This window comes from Amblyomma americanum, chromosome 5, assembly GCF_052857255.1.
Source record: "Amblyomma americanum isolate KBUSLIRL-KWMA chromosome 5, ASM5285725v1, whole genome shotgun sequence".
Classification (NCBI taxonomy): Eukaryota; Metazoa; Arthropoda; class Arachnida; order Ixodida; family Ixodidae; genus Amblyomma; species Amblyomma americanum.
In genome coordinates, this window is record NC_135501.1 from 22,962,887 (window position 1) to 22,975,959 (window position 13,073).

At 48.0% G+C, this 13,073-nt stretch overlaps 1 pseudogene; it reads left to right on the plus strand.

Moving 5' to 3' along the window:
- The first annotated feature begins 305 nt into the window (after window positions 1-305).
- Window positions 306-11,455, plus strand: LOC144133736 (uncharacterized; annotated as a pseudogene).
- Window positions 11,456-13,073: the final 1,618 nt, after the last annotated feature.

Sequence of the window (13,073 nt, forward strand, 5' to 3'; positions counted from 1 at the left end):
TGATGAAGAACGTCAACCTCTTGCAACGGTACCGAATACCTTCCCGAAAACGGGCATCCAAAACCACTTGCCTCCAACTGCTAATCCCGTCATTGATCAGCAGTCTTCTGAAATCGCAACTCCATATGCCTCTGTCAGTGATCTTCGAGAGCAACAAAACTGCTGCGAAGATCACGAAGTCCACATCAACGACGATTGCTACAGAAAACCGGATGAAGAGAGCATTTACGCGGACAGTTCTGCGAACGAAGACAACGTGGACAGCTGTTCTGCGGGCGACGACTTCAGCGATGATCGCTGCAGAAATGCGGACCAAGAAAACTCTGATAGTTGCCACTGCGGACGAAGACGATGTCGCTGACCATTGCAACAGAAACGCAGACGAAGACAACACGCACAGTTGCCGATCTGCGGACGACAGCGACAGTGATAGAGAGTTCAGTGATTTTTTTTCCATTGAGCGTCTGCCGAACTCAGACGTAACAGTTAGAGACGCCATGTTCATTTTGATGGCGTACACATCTTCATCTGGGTTAAACTGGGTCGACATGGAGAAGCTTTTGGGGGTGATTAACCTCTTTCTGGGGAAACCAATCCTACCCACTTCTCATTATTAATTGAGGAAAGTGTAGAAGCGCTGGGAGGCGGACATAGTGAAACGACACTACTTTTGCGAAGAATGTGGGGCAATTATTCCCAATCCCGAGAAGCTCGAATTTTGATGTCCCAGTTGCAACACATCAAACTCGGCGCAAAATTTCTTCGCCACTGTAAGCATTGAAAAGCAGCTCGAAGTGATGCTGACAAATGACACTGGCCCAGACCCTGCTGACATCATTAAAAAAGAAACGGGCCACTGCATCTGATCCTGGTCCATAAGGAAACAAGGTTATTAGAGACATAACAGATGGGAAGCTCTATCAGCGGCAGATGGGGAAGGCTGCATGGTCTGATGTATCGCTTACATTCAACATGGATGGAGCTAGAGCATTCAAATGCAGTAAATCACTGTGGTCCATCAAAGCCTTATTAAATGAGCTACTAGTGCCACTTCGCTGGAAACATGTACTCTTGTATGGCCTTATTTTGGCAAAAGCTACCCGAACATGGTGTCCTTCATGGAAGTTTTCACAGAAACTGTGCATAGAGCAGTGGATTGGGAATGTAGAAAAAGTATTCATCAAATATGAAGTTTACCTGCTGCTGTGTAGGTGCCCCCGCATGAGCAGCTGTACTAAATATCAAGCAGTTCAATTGCTACTACGGATGCAGCTACTGTCATATTAAGGTGTTCTTGTGAACCGTAAGTACGCTTCTAGAACTTAAATTTTTGTTTACCAGAATGTGGAGCAGTATTTTTGGGCTTTCATTTAAACTTGTATTTGTATAGCCATCAACTCAGAGTGAAGCTGAAGTTACTGCCGTGTTTTAATGTGAAAATATGTAAGCCTTTTATAGCCTTGTCACATTACATCAAATACAGTTTTGCAACAAACCCATGTAATACAGCATGCATCAGCTTGTTCTTCGCTTTAAAAGCCTGTTGCCGTAGGTTTGCGCAGGTCTCTCTATAAGGAGAGCCAAAGTTCATGTTAGTGCCTGTTTATGTCTTCTGGATAGCAGGGCACAAAATATGGCACAAAATTTCTGTCTTCCTTTCCTATGTCGATTGGGGGGCCACTGCCCACCTTGCCCTCCCCCCTGTGCATGCCTGTGCCTGTTACCTTCAGTTTTGTGGGCCAGGTTCCCCCTTGCCCTCCCTACAGTGTATACCTATGCCCGCTACCTTCACTTTTCTGGGCCATGTTGGCCAGTTAGTCATGCACCTGGAAATACAACGCAGGCTAGCCAAAAATAAACTCCGTTAAGGTTGATGCTGCTCACAATTTCACGAAACCTGCCAGCCAATTGAAATCTTTCTATTTCTTGTCCTAATTACAGGGTCTGTGAAGTACCCAGTGGCAGATGATAGGGGGCATCCTGAGCCAAGGACAAACAGAAGTGTGAGGAGTGATTTGAAATCATCACTGATATCTGGAGAGCCATCATGTGGTGTGAAGGGCTTTTCACCACTAGCCCACCTACCTGACTTCAACCTTGTGTGTGGAGTCTGCCCGGATTATATGCATTGTGTGCTGGAACGTGTGACAAGGCAGCTTGCAGACACGTGGTTTGGCAGTGTCCAGTCTGCTTCATACATTGGAGTTCCTGCCACACTCGGTCAAGTCAACACAAGGCTATTGAGCATAAAGCCCCCTCAGTGGTTTAAAAGGCTGCCACGTAGCATTGGGGAAAGGGCGCTATGGAAAGGAAGCGAGTGGAAATGGTGGTTTCTGTTTTATTCTGTTTCCTTTCTAGAAGGCATCTTGCCAGAGGAGTATTTTCAACATTTCTGTTCGCTCGTGGCAGCGGTCTACATCCTGCTCAAGGATGAAATGATGAAGGAGGACATCCATGAAGCTACGGATAAACTATCATGATTTGTGCTTAGTATGGAGGACTTGTATTGTCGTGAGACAATGACTTTCAACGTGCATCGACTCCTGCATCTGCCAAAGAGCGTGTTGGAGCTAGGGCTGCTGTGGTCGCACTCGGCCTTTGTTTTTGAGTCCGGAAATAGCATGCTTCTCAAGCTCATTAGTGATGCTAATGGTGTAACACTGCAAATCCTTGAGCGGTTTGCCATGAGACTCCAAATAACAAAGCTGGCAAATGCTCTCAATACAACATCTCAAGTGCAAGCTGTGTACGACACGTTAATGCCTTCCTCATGTGCAGGCAAAAGCTCCACTGAAAAGCCACTTGGAAGAGGCACTCTGTTAAAAGAAATGGATGAACGGGTGCGGTGTGCTGTCCAGGAGAAGCTTGGACAGGTTTTTCCATTAATGAAATTTAAACACATGGATGTTCATGAACAACGTCTTCATGTAGAAGGTTATAGGCGCGCAAAAAAGATATGAAACTGTATCAGATGTGTACAGGGAAAGTGCTAAATTCTGGAGAGTATTTCAGATGCTGACAGCACTTATTTGTTGTTGTGTACATGCCTGGCTTCTGAAAGTTATAGGGATCTGCCACATATCCACAAGTGTGCCAAAACTTCCAAGAAGGTAGTGCTGGCTGCTGACAAGGTTAGCAGTGTTTCAGTTGCCATGGATCTTGGCCATGTGTGTTATGTTGGAGACATGCCAAATTTATTTGAGGACTGAATGAATGGCTTTCTTGTTATTTTCACTTCTATTATTTCTCTTTATTTTTATTCTTTTGGTTTGCGTCACACTTTAGCTGGTACAGCTCTTACTAAGACTCTGCAAATGAGCTGGGTTCTTGCAGTGTATTTACTCTCAGTGAAATGAAAATTGGTTTTGGGGGAAAGGAAATTGCACAGTATCTGTCTAGCATATCGGGGACACCTGAACTGTGGGGTAAGGGAAGGGATAAAGGAGGGAGTGAAAGAAGAAAGAGGTGGGCTCGGGAATAATTTCAACCACCTGGGGATCTGCAACGTGCATTGGCACAGCACACGGGCGTCTTAGCGTTTCGCCTCTATCCAAATGCAGCGGTCGGGTTCGAACCCGGGAACTCCAGATCAGTAACTGGGCACCCTAACCACTGAGCCACCTTGGTTTGGTTCTCAGTGTGACGTTTTGTTGCAACATTTATCGTAAATGCTGCATTTTTGTACTGTATCGAGACCGAGTTAATGGGTTGCTCTTATGATGCAGTCTCTGTGATGTCCTCGTTGCCGTAAAGTTACAGGTACTCTGTGGATCTCCTAGTTGGTTGAGATATTTTTGTATATTTATCTTTTGTGTTTATTCAGTGTCAATCATCTCTTCATTGTAGTGTGTGGCATTTCCTGTTTGCATCTTGTTTTTCTTCAATCTCATTTGCCTTTTGTCATTGTGTGATGTTTTTTTCTACTATCTTCTGGCACTATCTACTATCTTCTGGCTACTAGTTCTGGCACGCCGCGGAGAGCCCACGGGTAGGGTCCCTGGAAATACTTGCTAGTTTGGCGTCCGCTGGCTGCAGCGGGGGCTGCTGCTGAATAACCGCCGTGGTGGCGCTGCGAGCAACCGGTGGGCTTTGCCAGCCACGGCGTCTGTGCTAGACGCGCGCGTTTCGCCCCGCGAAACGAATTCCCTGCGCGTTTTCAGGTGACTTGCGCATGCTATTTCACTGCTTTTTTTTATTTCAGCTTTGTCGTGGTTTTTCAATGCGCAGTTCAGTCATCGTCGTAGCGACGCAAACGATTTATTTTTTTTTGCGAACAAATTTTTGTGCGCGTACTCCAGTCGAAGGCGAAACGAACTCGCTAATTTTTGCACCCTATTCTCCTTTCTGAATACTGCTGCCATGCTGTATTATAATACCGTCTTCTGAGGAATTTAAATAAAAATATCCTTGCATCCACAACACTACCCACGATTCTAAACCCCATGACCGTGTGTGCGCTTGTGCGCGCAACAGCGCACTACTGACAGCGGCGGATCAATAGCTATTGATCAATAGCTCTGATTCTAGAAAGACTGAACACTAGAAAATTCTAGATGCACTTACAATTAAAACATGTAAGATGAGAACCTGAGTCCTGTAAATCATGTGCTTTAGGCAAACTCCAGGAATGCATTCCTTAGTGCTTAGGCAACTGAGTTACAGAAGTAATGAGCACAAGCATGCATTGTAAGTAGTTCTTCGAATACCGTGCTTGGTAAAATGGCATTATTAGCTCATGCTATGGAGGTAACACGTACTGTAAGGGAAGATACCCAAGGATCAGTAATGTACAGCACAAAATAAAAATCGTTGTTAAACACATTTATTTCCATCACTTTGCACTTAGCCTGCCCACCTGCCCACATTTTTGTTTGCACCACCTACTGACATCTCATCTGTAACACCTTCGGCTGCTCTTTTTTGGCAGCCCTCTCAGCATTGACTGACTTCATGTAGAAGCGCAGGGGAAGCAGAATATAGAATTTGATTATGACATTTAACAATTTCACGTCCATGTTTCACACAGTCCAGAAGCGGACAATGTAGATGTGTTAAAAAATCAGCGAAGTCAACAATGGTCTTGTGCAACTTATACAGACTAAAATAAGTGGTGAAGCTGTCTTCCAGGACGGTGATAATAATGTTCTTCAAGGGGCCAGAGAGATACAGTAAGCCAGCATTATCAAATTTGGCAGTGAAAGCTGCAACCCGATCACTTTCTGTTTAGCCACTGCTTTTTCAGTAGTCAAGGCTGACGCGCAGTCTATGCACAAGCTTTTTTTCAGTGTTTTTCTAGCTCGAGATGTAATAAATTAACATCTCGTGGATTTTTCCTGTCACAGGGGCACTGTCGTCAGAGGTAATACTTGTACATGGAGCACAAGAGACCAATGCAGTTTTTGCATCATGAGCGCTCCTTTATCGATTAGGTTGTCCCCGCAGGGGGGCGTCTGCAGCTTGCAGGCGTTGGTGAGTGGTGACACCACGGGTTATCGAGCATCCGAAGGGGGATGATGGTGAACGGTGCATCACCACGGACCCGAGTACCCGCGCTTCGCCATGCGTGGCATCGCCGTGTCCTAAGGGGATCCTGGTGGTTGAGCCGATATCGAGAGTTTGGACTTTTAAGGCCCCTCGGCGGAGGCAACACACCACTTTGGCCCCAGCTTCCTGTAGACGACACCTCCGGCCTGACCCGACCGAAGGAAATCGGCAGTAGCCTTTTCCTCCCCTCCCCTCTATGTTTCACTTTCCTATCTTCTTTCTCACGACTCTCCTGTCTTCTCCTCTCTTAATTACTTTTTCCTTCTTCCTGGCGGCGAGGGTTAACCCTGTATGAGTAACTACCCCGGGGTTACTTCAGATTGGGTTGTAGGGGCGGTGTACAGCTGGCGTGGGCAGGACTTGCTTCCAAGTTCCTGTCCCGTCCGCTTGTTGTGCACCTTGGGGGGGGGGGGCGGGGGGAGGGGGGGGGGGGCTGGCCCCGCGGCCGAACAACAACCATATTTTATGGCTCCTTCCCCATCTAAAAATGATCGCCACCCTAAAAAAAAAGGCGGACTGAAGATGGAACATCCCAGTTTCTGAACACAAAGAAAGAACCTCTTGCCAAATTCCATACAGTGCACAGCAAATCAAAAGAAAAATAGCCCGAATCACCTCTCCTTTTCTTGTTGAAGACACTCACAGAAATTTTGGGTCCTGGCTACAAGGCGACGAAGTTAGCCAGTGGTGACCTATTACTTGAGATACGCGATAAAGTCCAACTGCCCAAACTCTCACACATTACCGACTTTGGAGAAACCCCAGTCAGTGTGACACCCCACAGGTCGCTTAATACTGTGCGTGGAGTAATATCAGACAATGACCTCATCTACGTGACAGACGAAGAAATATTAGAAGGGCTAAAGGAACAGCACGTAACAAATGTCCACAGAATAAAAATCCGAAAAGAAAGCAAGGAAATCCCTACTAAGCACCTAGTTCACACCCTTGCCTCCTGCACACTGCCTGACTCAATAGACCTGGCTACACAAAGATATCAGTCCGGACATACATCCCTAACCCCCGCCGCTGCTTCAGGTGCCAACGATTTGGCCATGGCTCACAGAGCTGCCGTGGTCATGAAAAATGTGCAAAATGCTCCTCAAACGATCACATCTCTGATAAATGCACTGCTCCTCCACACTGTGCAAACTGTGGTGAGGGTCACCCAGCCTACTCACGATCATGCTCAAAATGGAAAGCAGAAAAAGAAATAACTCTAAAAACAAATGAAAACATCACTTTCAAGGAAGCAAGGCGACGCGTCACAGCCAGCAAATTTTTCCTAGCTCCCAATATAAATTTTGCCGATGCGGTGTGGTGGGGTCGTGCACCACATCGGTTTTCAACGCCTGCCCAGGCCTCACCGAGTGAGACCGCGGCAGAGCAATCCACCCCCCTGGCAGAGGCAGCGAAAGCTGCCCCGCCAACTCCGAGAAAGGGCCTGCCGACCTCCGAGTCGGGAGCCAACAAGGCTTCTTCCAACCGGGAGAAACCTACCACTCGTACACCCGTAGCTTCGCGGGAGTCCAGCGCCTCCAGGGGGGCGATGGATACCACCCCCAGCACTTCTGTGTTGAAGGGGCGGCGTAACTCTCTCGAGAGAAAAGGAAAGCCGATAATAATGCCCCCTGAAAGCTAATCTTCCCCAACGCCCAATACACCAAAACATGGCATTTTTGGTTCAATAGAACTGGAGAGGTATGATGATGAACTACATAGACATTTCAGACATACTAAAATCAATGTCACCTATAGCTCTATGTATTCAGGAGACAAACCCAGGGCCAAAACACCAAAACATCTTGAAAAAATTCCAAATTTTTCGACGAGATAGAGAACAGGCTCTCAGGTGGCATCCCAATTATAACGCAAAGCAGCGTCCCTGCTCGAAAAATACCATCGAAAACAAACTTTCAGGCTGTAGTAGTCAGTGTAGTTACACACAAAACAATAACAATATGCTCTGCATATGTACCACCACACATCACAGTTACCATCCACGATTTGGAAAGCCTTTTCCATCAAATACATGAACCATACGTGGTAGTTGGGGATTTTAACGCGCACTCCTCCTTTTTGGGGTAGTGAGCACACAGACACCATGGAGAGGCCAAATAATTGAAGACCTGATACTTACTAACATCATATGCCTAATGAACACAGGAAAAACCACATATTGCTGTCCCAGCTCAGGAAAAATGAGCTGCCTTGATTTAACTTTCGTATCACCATGAGTTTCTAATGATTTTTTTTGGGACGTTTTAAATGACCCCAGAGGAAGTGACCATTTACCCAGTTTTAAAATTATCATCCTCAATCCAAATCATTCCAGCACGACCCCAGCACTGGAAACTCCAGCTAGCTGACTGGTCGGTGTTTACCGCAAATGCCACATTACATAAAGAATTCAATGATAGACTTGCATAGATGAAATAAATGAAAAATTTACCACCTGTATAATTTCTGCTGCAAAAATAGCGGTCCCACAAACATCAGGACAAATCAGAAAAAATCACAAGGTTTGGTGGACACAGGAGTGCAGACTGGCAAAAAAAAGAACAAAACAAAGCATGGGGAATATTTCGAAGGTACCCCACAGCAGAGAACCTGTTATTATTTAAAAAGGCCCGGACCACTGCACGTCGTTTTCGTAGAAATGCCGAGAAAACGTCCTGGAGGTAATATGTATCTAAAATAAATAGTTCACTACCAGCCAAGAAGTTGTGGGATGAGGTCCACAAATTCAGTGGTGACTATTCTCCTGACACTTTTCTACTTCTGTCCACCCCTGGTACACAAACAACATCACAAGAACAGGCAAACATATTAGGTGAGCACTTCGCTGCTGTCTCCTGTTCTTCAAATTACACAAAAACTTCCCATAGGAGCAGGCATGAATGAACATTATAACATGAGAATTACAGTAGAGGTACTAAATAGAGTACTGTCTCCAGGCAAACAGACAGTGGCAGGCCCAGATAATATAAACTACACCATGCTTGCACATCTATCTGAGACCGCCGTTCAGGCACTTCTAAAATTCTTCAACAAAATCTGGATTTCAGGGAAAATACCTGACATATTATAAACAAAAACGTAGCATATGGACGGCACGTAGAAGGGCGAAGACAGGACGGTTGCTGCACTTACAACTGAAATGAATGAAATGCGACAGTAAACCACACCCTATCGCAGAGCAACAACACGCATGCGCATAACATAAAACAAGGTAAAAACAAACTGATAATCTTAAAACGTGTGGAAAAAGATAAAAAAGGAGAAAAGAGAAAGAGCGATAGATAATAAAAGGTGCTAAGAAAAGTCAAGTGCGTTTTAAAAACTTCAATTCCTTCTCCATCAGATACGCAGATGGGGTACTAATGCATGTGCCTTCACTACATTTCGAAATTTCCTGGGCTTCCAAGATTTCCCTAGCCAATTGGGTTTTACCACGCCCTACAATCTTAGTACTATTAAGCAGGGGAAAACAACCATTGCACTTCTTGCAATGCACTGGTACGTGTTTTCCAGTTTGTTGGCGAAGTGAAGAGGCATGTTCACCCAGCCTCACGTTTAGACACCTGCCCGTCTGCCCAACGTACACAGACCCACATCGGAGAGGGAACTGATAAACAATATCTGGTGCGCATGATACGCATGGTTTTCTATGTTTTGTGCCACAACCTGGTTCTCTTTCCCTCTCTCGATCTGCTAAAGCACAAAGCATTGCCAGCTTGAGGGGTGTAGAAAACACGACGTCAACCCCAAATTTCGCTGCCACTCTCTTCAACTTGTGGGAGAGCCTGTGTACTCTGTTAAAATACCTGACGCATAGAAGAAAGCCATTATAGTAACTTTCTTGAAGCCTGGCAAACCATCATCAAGTCCTGGTAGTTACACGCCAATCGCAATCACCAGCTGCCGAGCAAAATCATTTGAAAGTGTGGTGAGCATCCGACTAACATTTGTTCTTGAATCTCATCACCTTCTTGACATACATCAGTGCGGTTTCAAAAAAGCATGCTCCACTATAGATCATACTGCCCGTCTGGAAAACAGTGCCGGAGCCATTCATACACAAACAGCGTTGTCTTGCGGTCTTCTTTGACATGGAGAAAGCGTACGACACGACTTGGAGGTTCGGTATACTCCGTGACCTAGCAGATCTAGGCATCCGGGGCAGGATGCTGAACTGTCTGAGTGATTTTCTAGCAGACCGTTCATTCCATGTACGTCTAGGTACTACCCTATCAGCGAATTTCATCCAGGAGAACGGTGTCCCTCAGGTGTGTGCTCTGAGTACTACACTTTTTGTAGTAAAAATGAACTCAATAGCAAAAATAATCCTTAAGTCGATTATGTATTCGGTATACGTAGATGACCTGCAAATTGCATGTACATCTTCCAGCGCACCAACATGTGCGAGACAGTTACAAATGACTATAAATAAATTGGCTAATTGGGCAGATAGAATTGGATTCAGATTTTCCCCGAAAAAATCAGTGACTGTGCTTTGCTCGCTCAAACGACGATGACAGAGCAAACCCACCCTATACGTGAATGACGTTGTGTTGTACGTAAAACAGGAAAACAAGTTCTCGGGCATAACTTTTGATAAAAAGCTCACATTCATACCTCACATAAGCAACTTAAAGAAGACAGCATCTTGAACCCTGAACGTACTCAAGATACTTTCACGAAAACGCTGGGGCTCTGATAGAGCTTGTCTTTTGCAGATTTATCGCTCTCTAGTGCGCTCCCGTTTAGATTATGGATGTGTGGTTTAAGGTTCAGCCAGGGCGTCATACTTAAAACGACTGGACCCAATTCACAACTTAGGTCTTCGTCTTTCAACCGGAGCATACAGGACATCTCCCATAAAGTCTTTATGTAGAAACTGTAGCGAACCATGACGGCCGCGCCTGATGCCGCATAGGCAGATCATTGACCAAGCGCCGATGAAGACGAAGCGCCGATGAAAGACAGGAGGAAGAAGAAGAAGACGAAGTTTCGCCGCGCTGCACGAGATCGCTTGGTTTTTTTGGGGGACTGGCCGTCGGCACTGCTCGCTTCCCTGCTCGTCGTTTTTCGTCGCCCGCCGTGAACTCTTTCTCCTGACTTATTTGTGTATAAAACCCCTTTCACTTGGTGGAGGTGCGGATTTGCTGACACCCTGCAGCTTCGAAGTCGTACGCTTCCAGTCATCACCATGTCCAAAGATTCCAGCCCCACTTCTGCCGCCCTGCCGCCGACCGTCGTCTGCGCTGGAGCTTTGCGCCAGCGCGATCCTGCTGTATTCAGTGGAACCGGGGTACATGACGTCGAGGACTGGTTAACCTCGTACGAGCGGGTAAGCACCCATAACGAATTGGACGATGCCCTCAAACTAAACAACGTCATCTCCTATCTTACGGACGCTGCGAATCTGTGGTACCGCGACCACGAGGCTGACATCACATCGTGGTCCGCCTTCAAGCAGAATTTCGCCGACGTCTTCGGCCGGCCTGCGGTGCGCATGTTGCGCGCCGAGCAACACCTACGTGCTCGGGCTCAGCTGCCTGGTGAAAATTTCACCAGCTACATTGAGGATGTGGTGAACCTGTGTAGACGTGTGGATTCTTTGATGCCGGAGCGCGCCAAGATCGATCACATCCTGAAGGGCATCGACGACGACGCGTTTCAGATGCTTCTGGCCAAAAATCCAGCAACCGTCGTCGACGTCCTTGCCCAATGCCAAAGCTACGACGAACTACACAAGCGCCGTCTTCTCACTCGCTCTCCACTCTCGAACCCGGAGCCTCTGGGCGCTTTGACGTCTGACTCCGACCACTCGCCACTGTTACCCCAGATAAAGCAGTTTGTTTGCGAAGACGTTGCTCGTCAGCTCTCTCGTCCACCCGAGTCCTGACGCTCCCTCTCCTCTTGTGCCTTCGCTTCAGCACGTCATCCGAGAACAAGTCGCCGAGGCTCTTCCTACCCTGCCTGAAGTTCCTTCCGTCCCTCCTTTGTCGTACGCTGAAGCCGCGGCACATTATAGCCCCTCCACTCCTGTGGCGGCGCCCTTGACGTACGCCGCCGTGGCTGCGCAGCCTCGGCCTGTGGCGTTTTCACCCAGTCCGCCTGTCCTGCGTCCGGCACCGGTCCCACCAGCGGCCCCGCTTCATCCTCCCTCTTCGCCACATTACAACCCTTGGCGCACACCGGACAATCGGCCTATATGCTTTTCGTGCGGTTTCCCCGGCCACGTGGCACGCCACTGTCGTCGCCGCATGGTCGCCCCTCCAGCGTTTGCGCCTTCGACCGGCTCACCCCAGCTGCTTCGGGCTGCTCCACCTCCGGAAGCGTATACCAGCGACCAGCGTCCGTATACCACCCGTCGATCCCCGTACCCACGTCGCCGTTCACTGTCGCTTATGTGCCGTCGCCCTACGTCCGCTGACGAGGGAAACTAAGTTCCGCAGTTCGAGAGGCAAGAACTGCATGCTGTTCGAACAGTTCAAGGCCTCATCCTTCTCCCACGAACATTCGAGTGGTCTCTGTCGACGGTCTGTCTGTGTCCGCGCTTGTCGACACGGGTGCTGCTGTGTCAGTGATTGATGAGAGACTGTGCCGTCGCCTACGGAAAGTGACGTCGCCATTTTCTGGTTTGTCGCTTCGCACTGCAACCGAAGAGCGGATCGCACCTTTGGCCACATGCACTGCGCGGGTTGTCATCGCTGACATTTTGTACAGTATCGAATTCTTGGTCTTGCCGTCTTGTTCCCACGACGTGATTCTCGGGTGGGACTTCCTGTCAAAAAATAACGCCGTGATCGATTGCGCCCACGCTGAGGTAGAATTTTCTGCATTGTGCGGCGAACTGGCCGACGACCTCCATTTCATGTGTCCGCAGAAGCTCACCGTCACCGAAGACGTCCATATCGCTCCGGAGGCTTCAGCGCTTGTATCCCTCTCGTGCCCTGCCACGCCGGCCGTCACCGTTTTATTTACGCCGTCTTCTTCCTTTGTCCACCGCAAAAACCTGCCGTCTGCTGTTCTCGATATTCACGGAGGTCTCACGGAGATGCTTATTAACAATCCATCTTCTTGCCCGGTTACCCTGCTATGTGGTGAATCTCTTGGTTCAATTCAACCTACCCACATTCTGTCTGACCTGGATGCCCCGTTACCTCCCGCCGTTCCTACATCAACGCTCTTATTCATTCCGATTCGGCACCTGATCCATTGCCCGACGCCGCTTTCCAAGCCGCCATCGACGACGCTCTTCCTTCCGCCCACCGGACGCAGCTCAACCCTTCTGCACACGTTTCGCTCAGCTTTCGACGTCACCCACACTCCTCTAGGCCGGACTTCCACCATCGCTCATCGCATAGAGACTGGTTCTCACCCGCCTTTTCGACAGCAGCCATATCGTGTGTCGGCAGCAGAGCGCCGCGTGATTAGTGAACAAGTGGAGGACATGCTACACCGTGGTGTCATCCGTCCGTCTCACAGCCCTTGGTCTTCGCTGGTGGTACTTGTAAAGA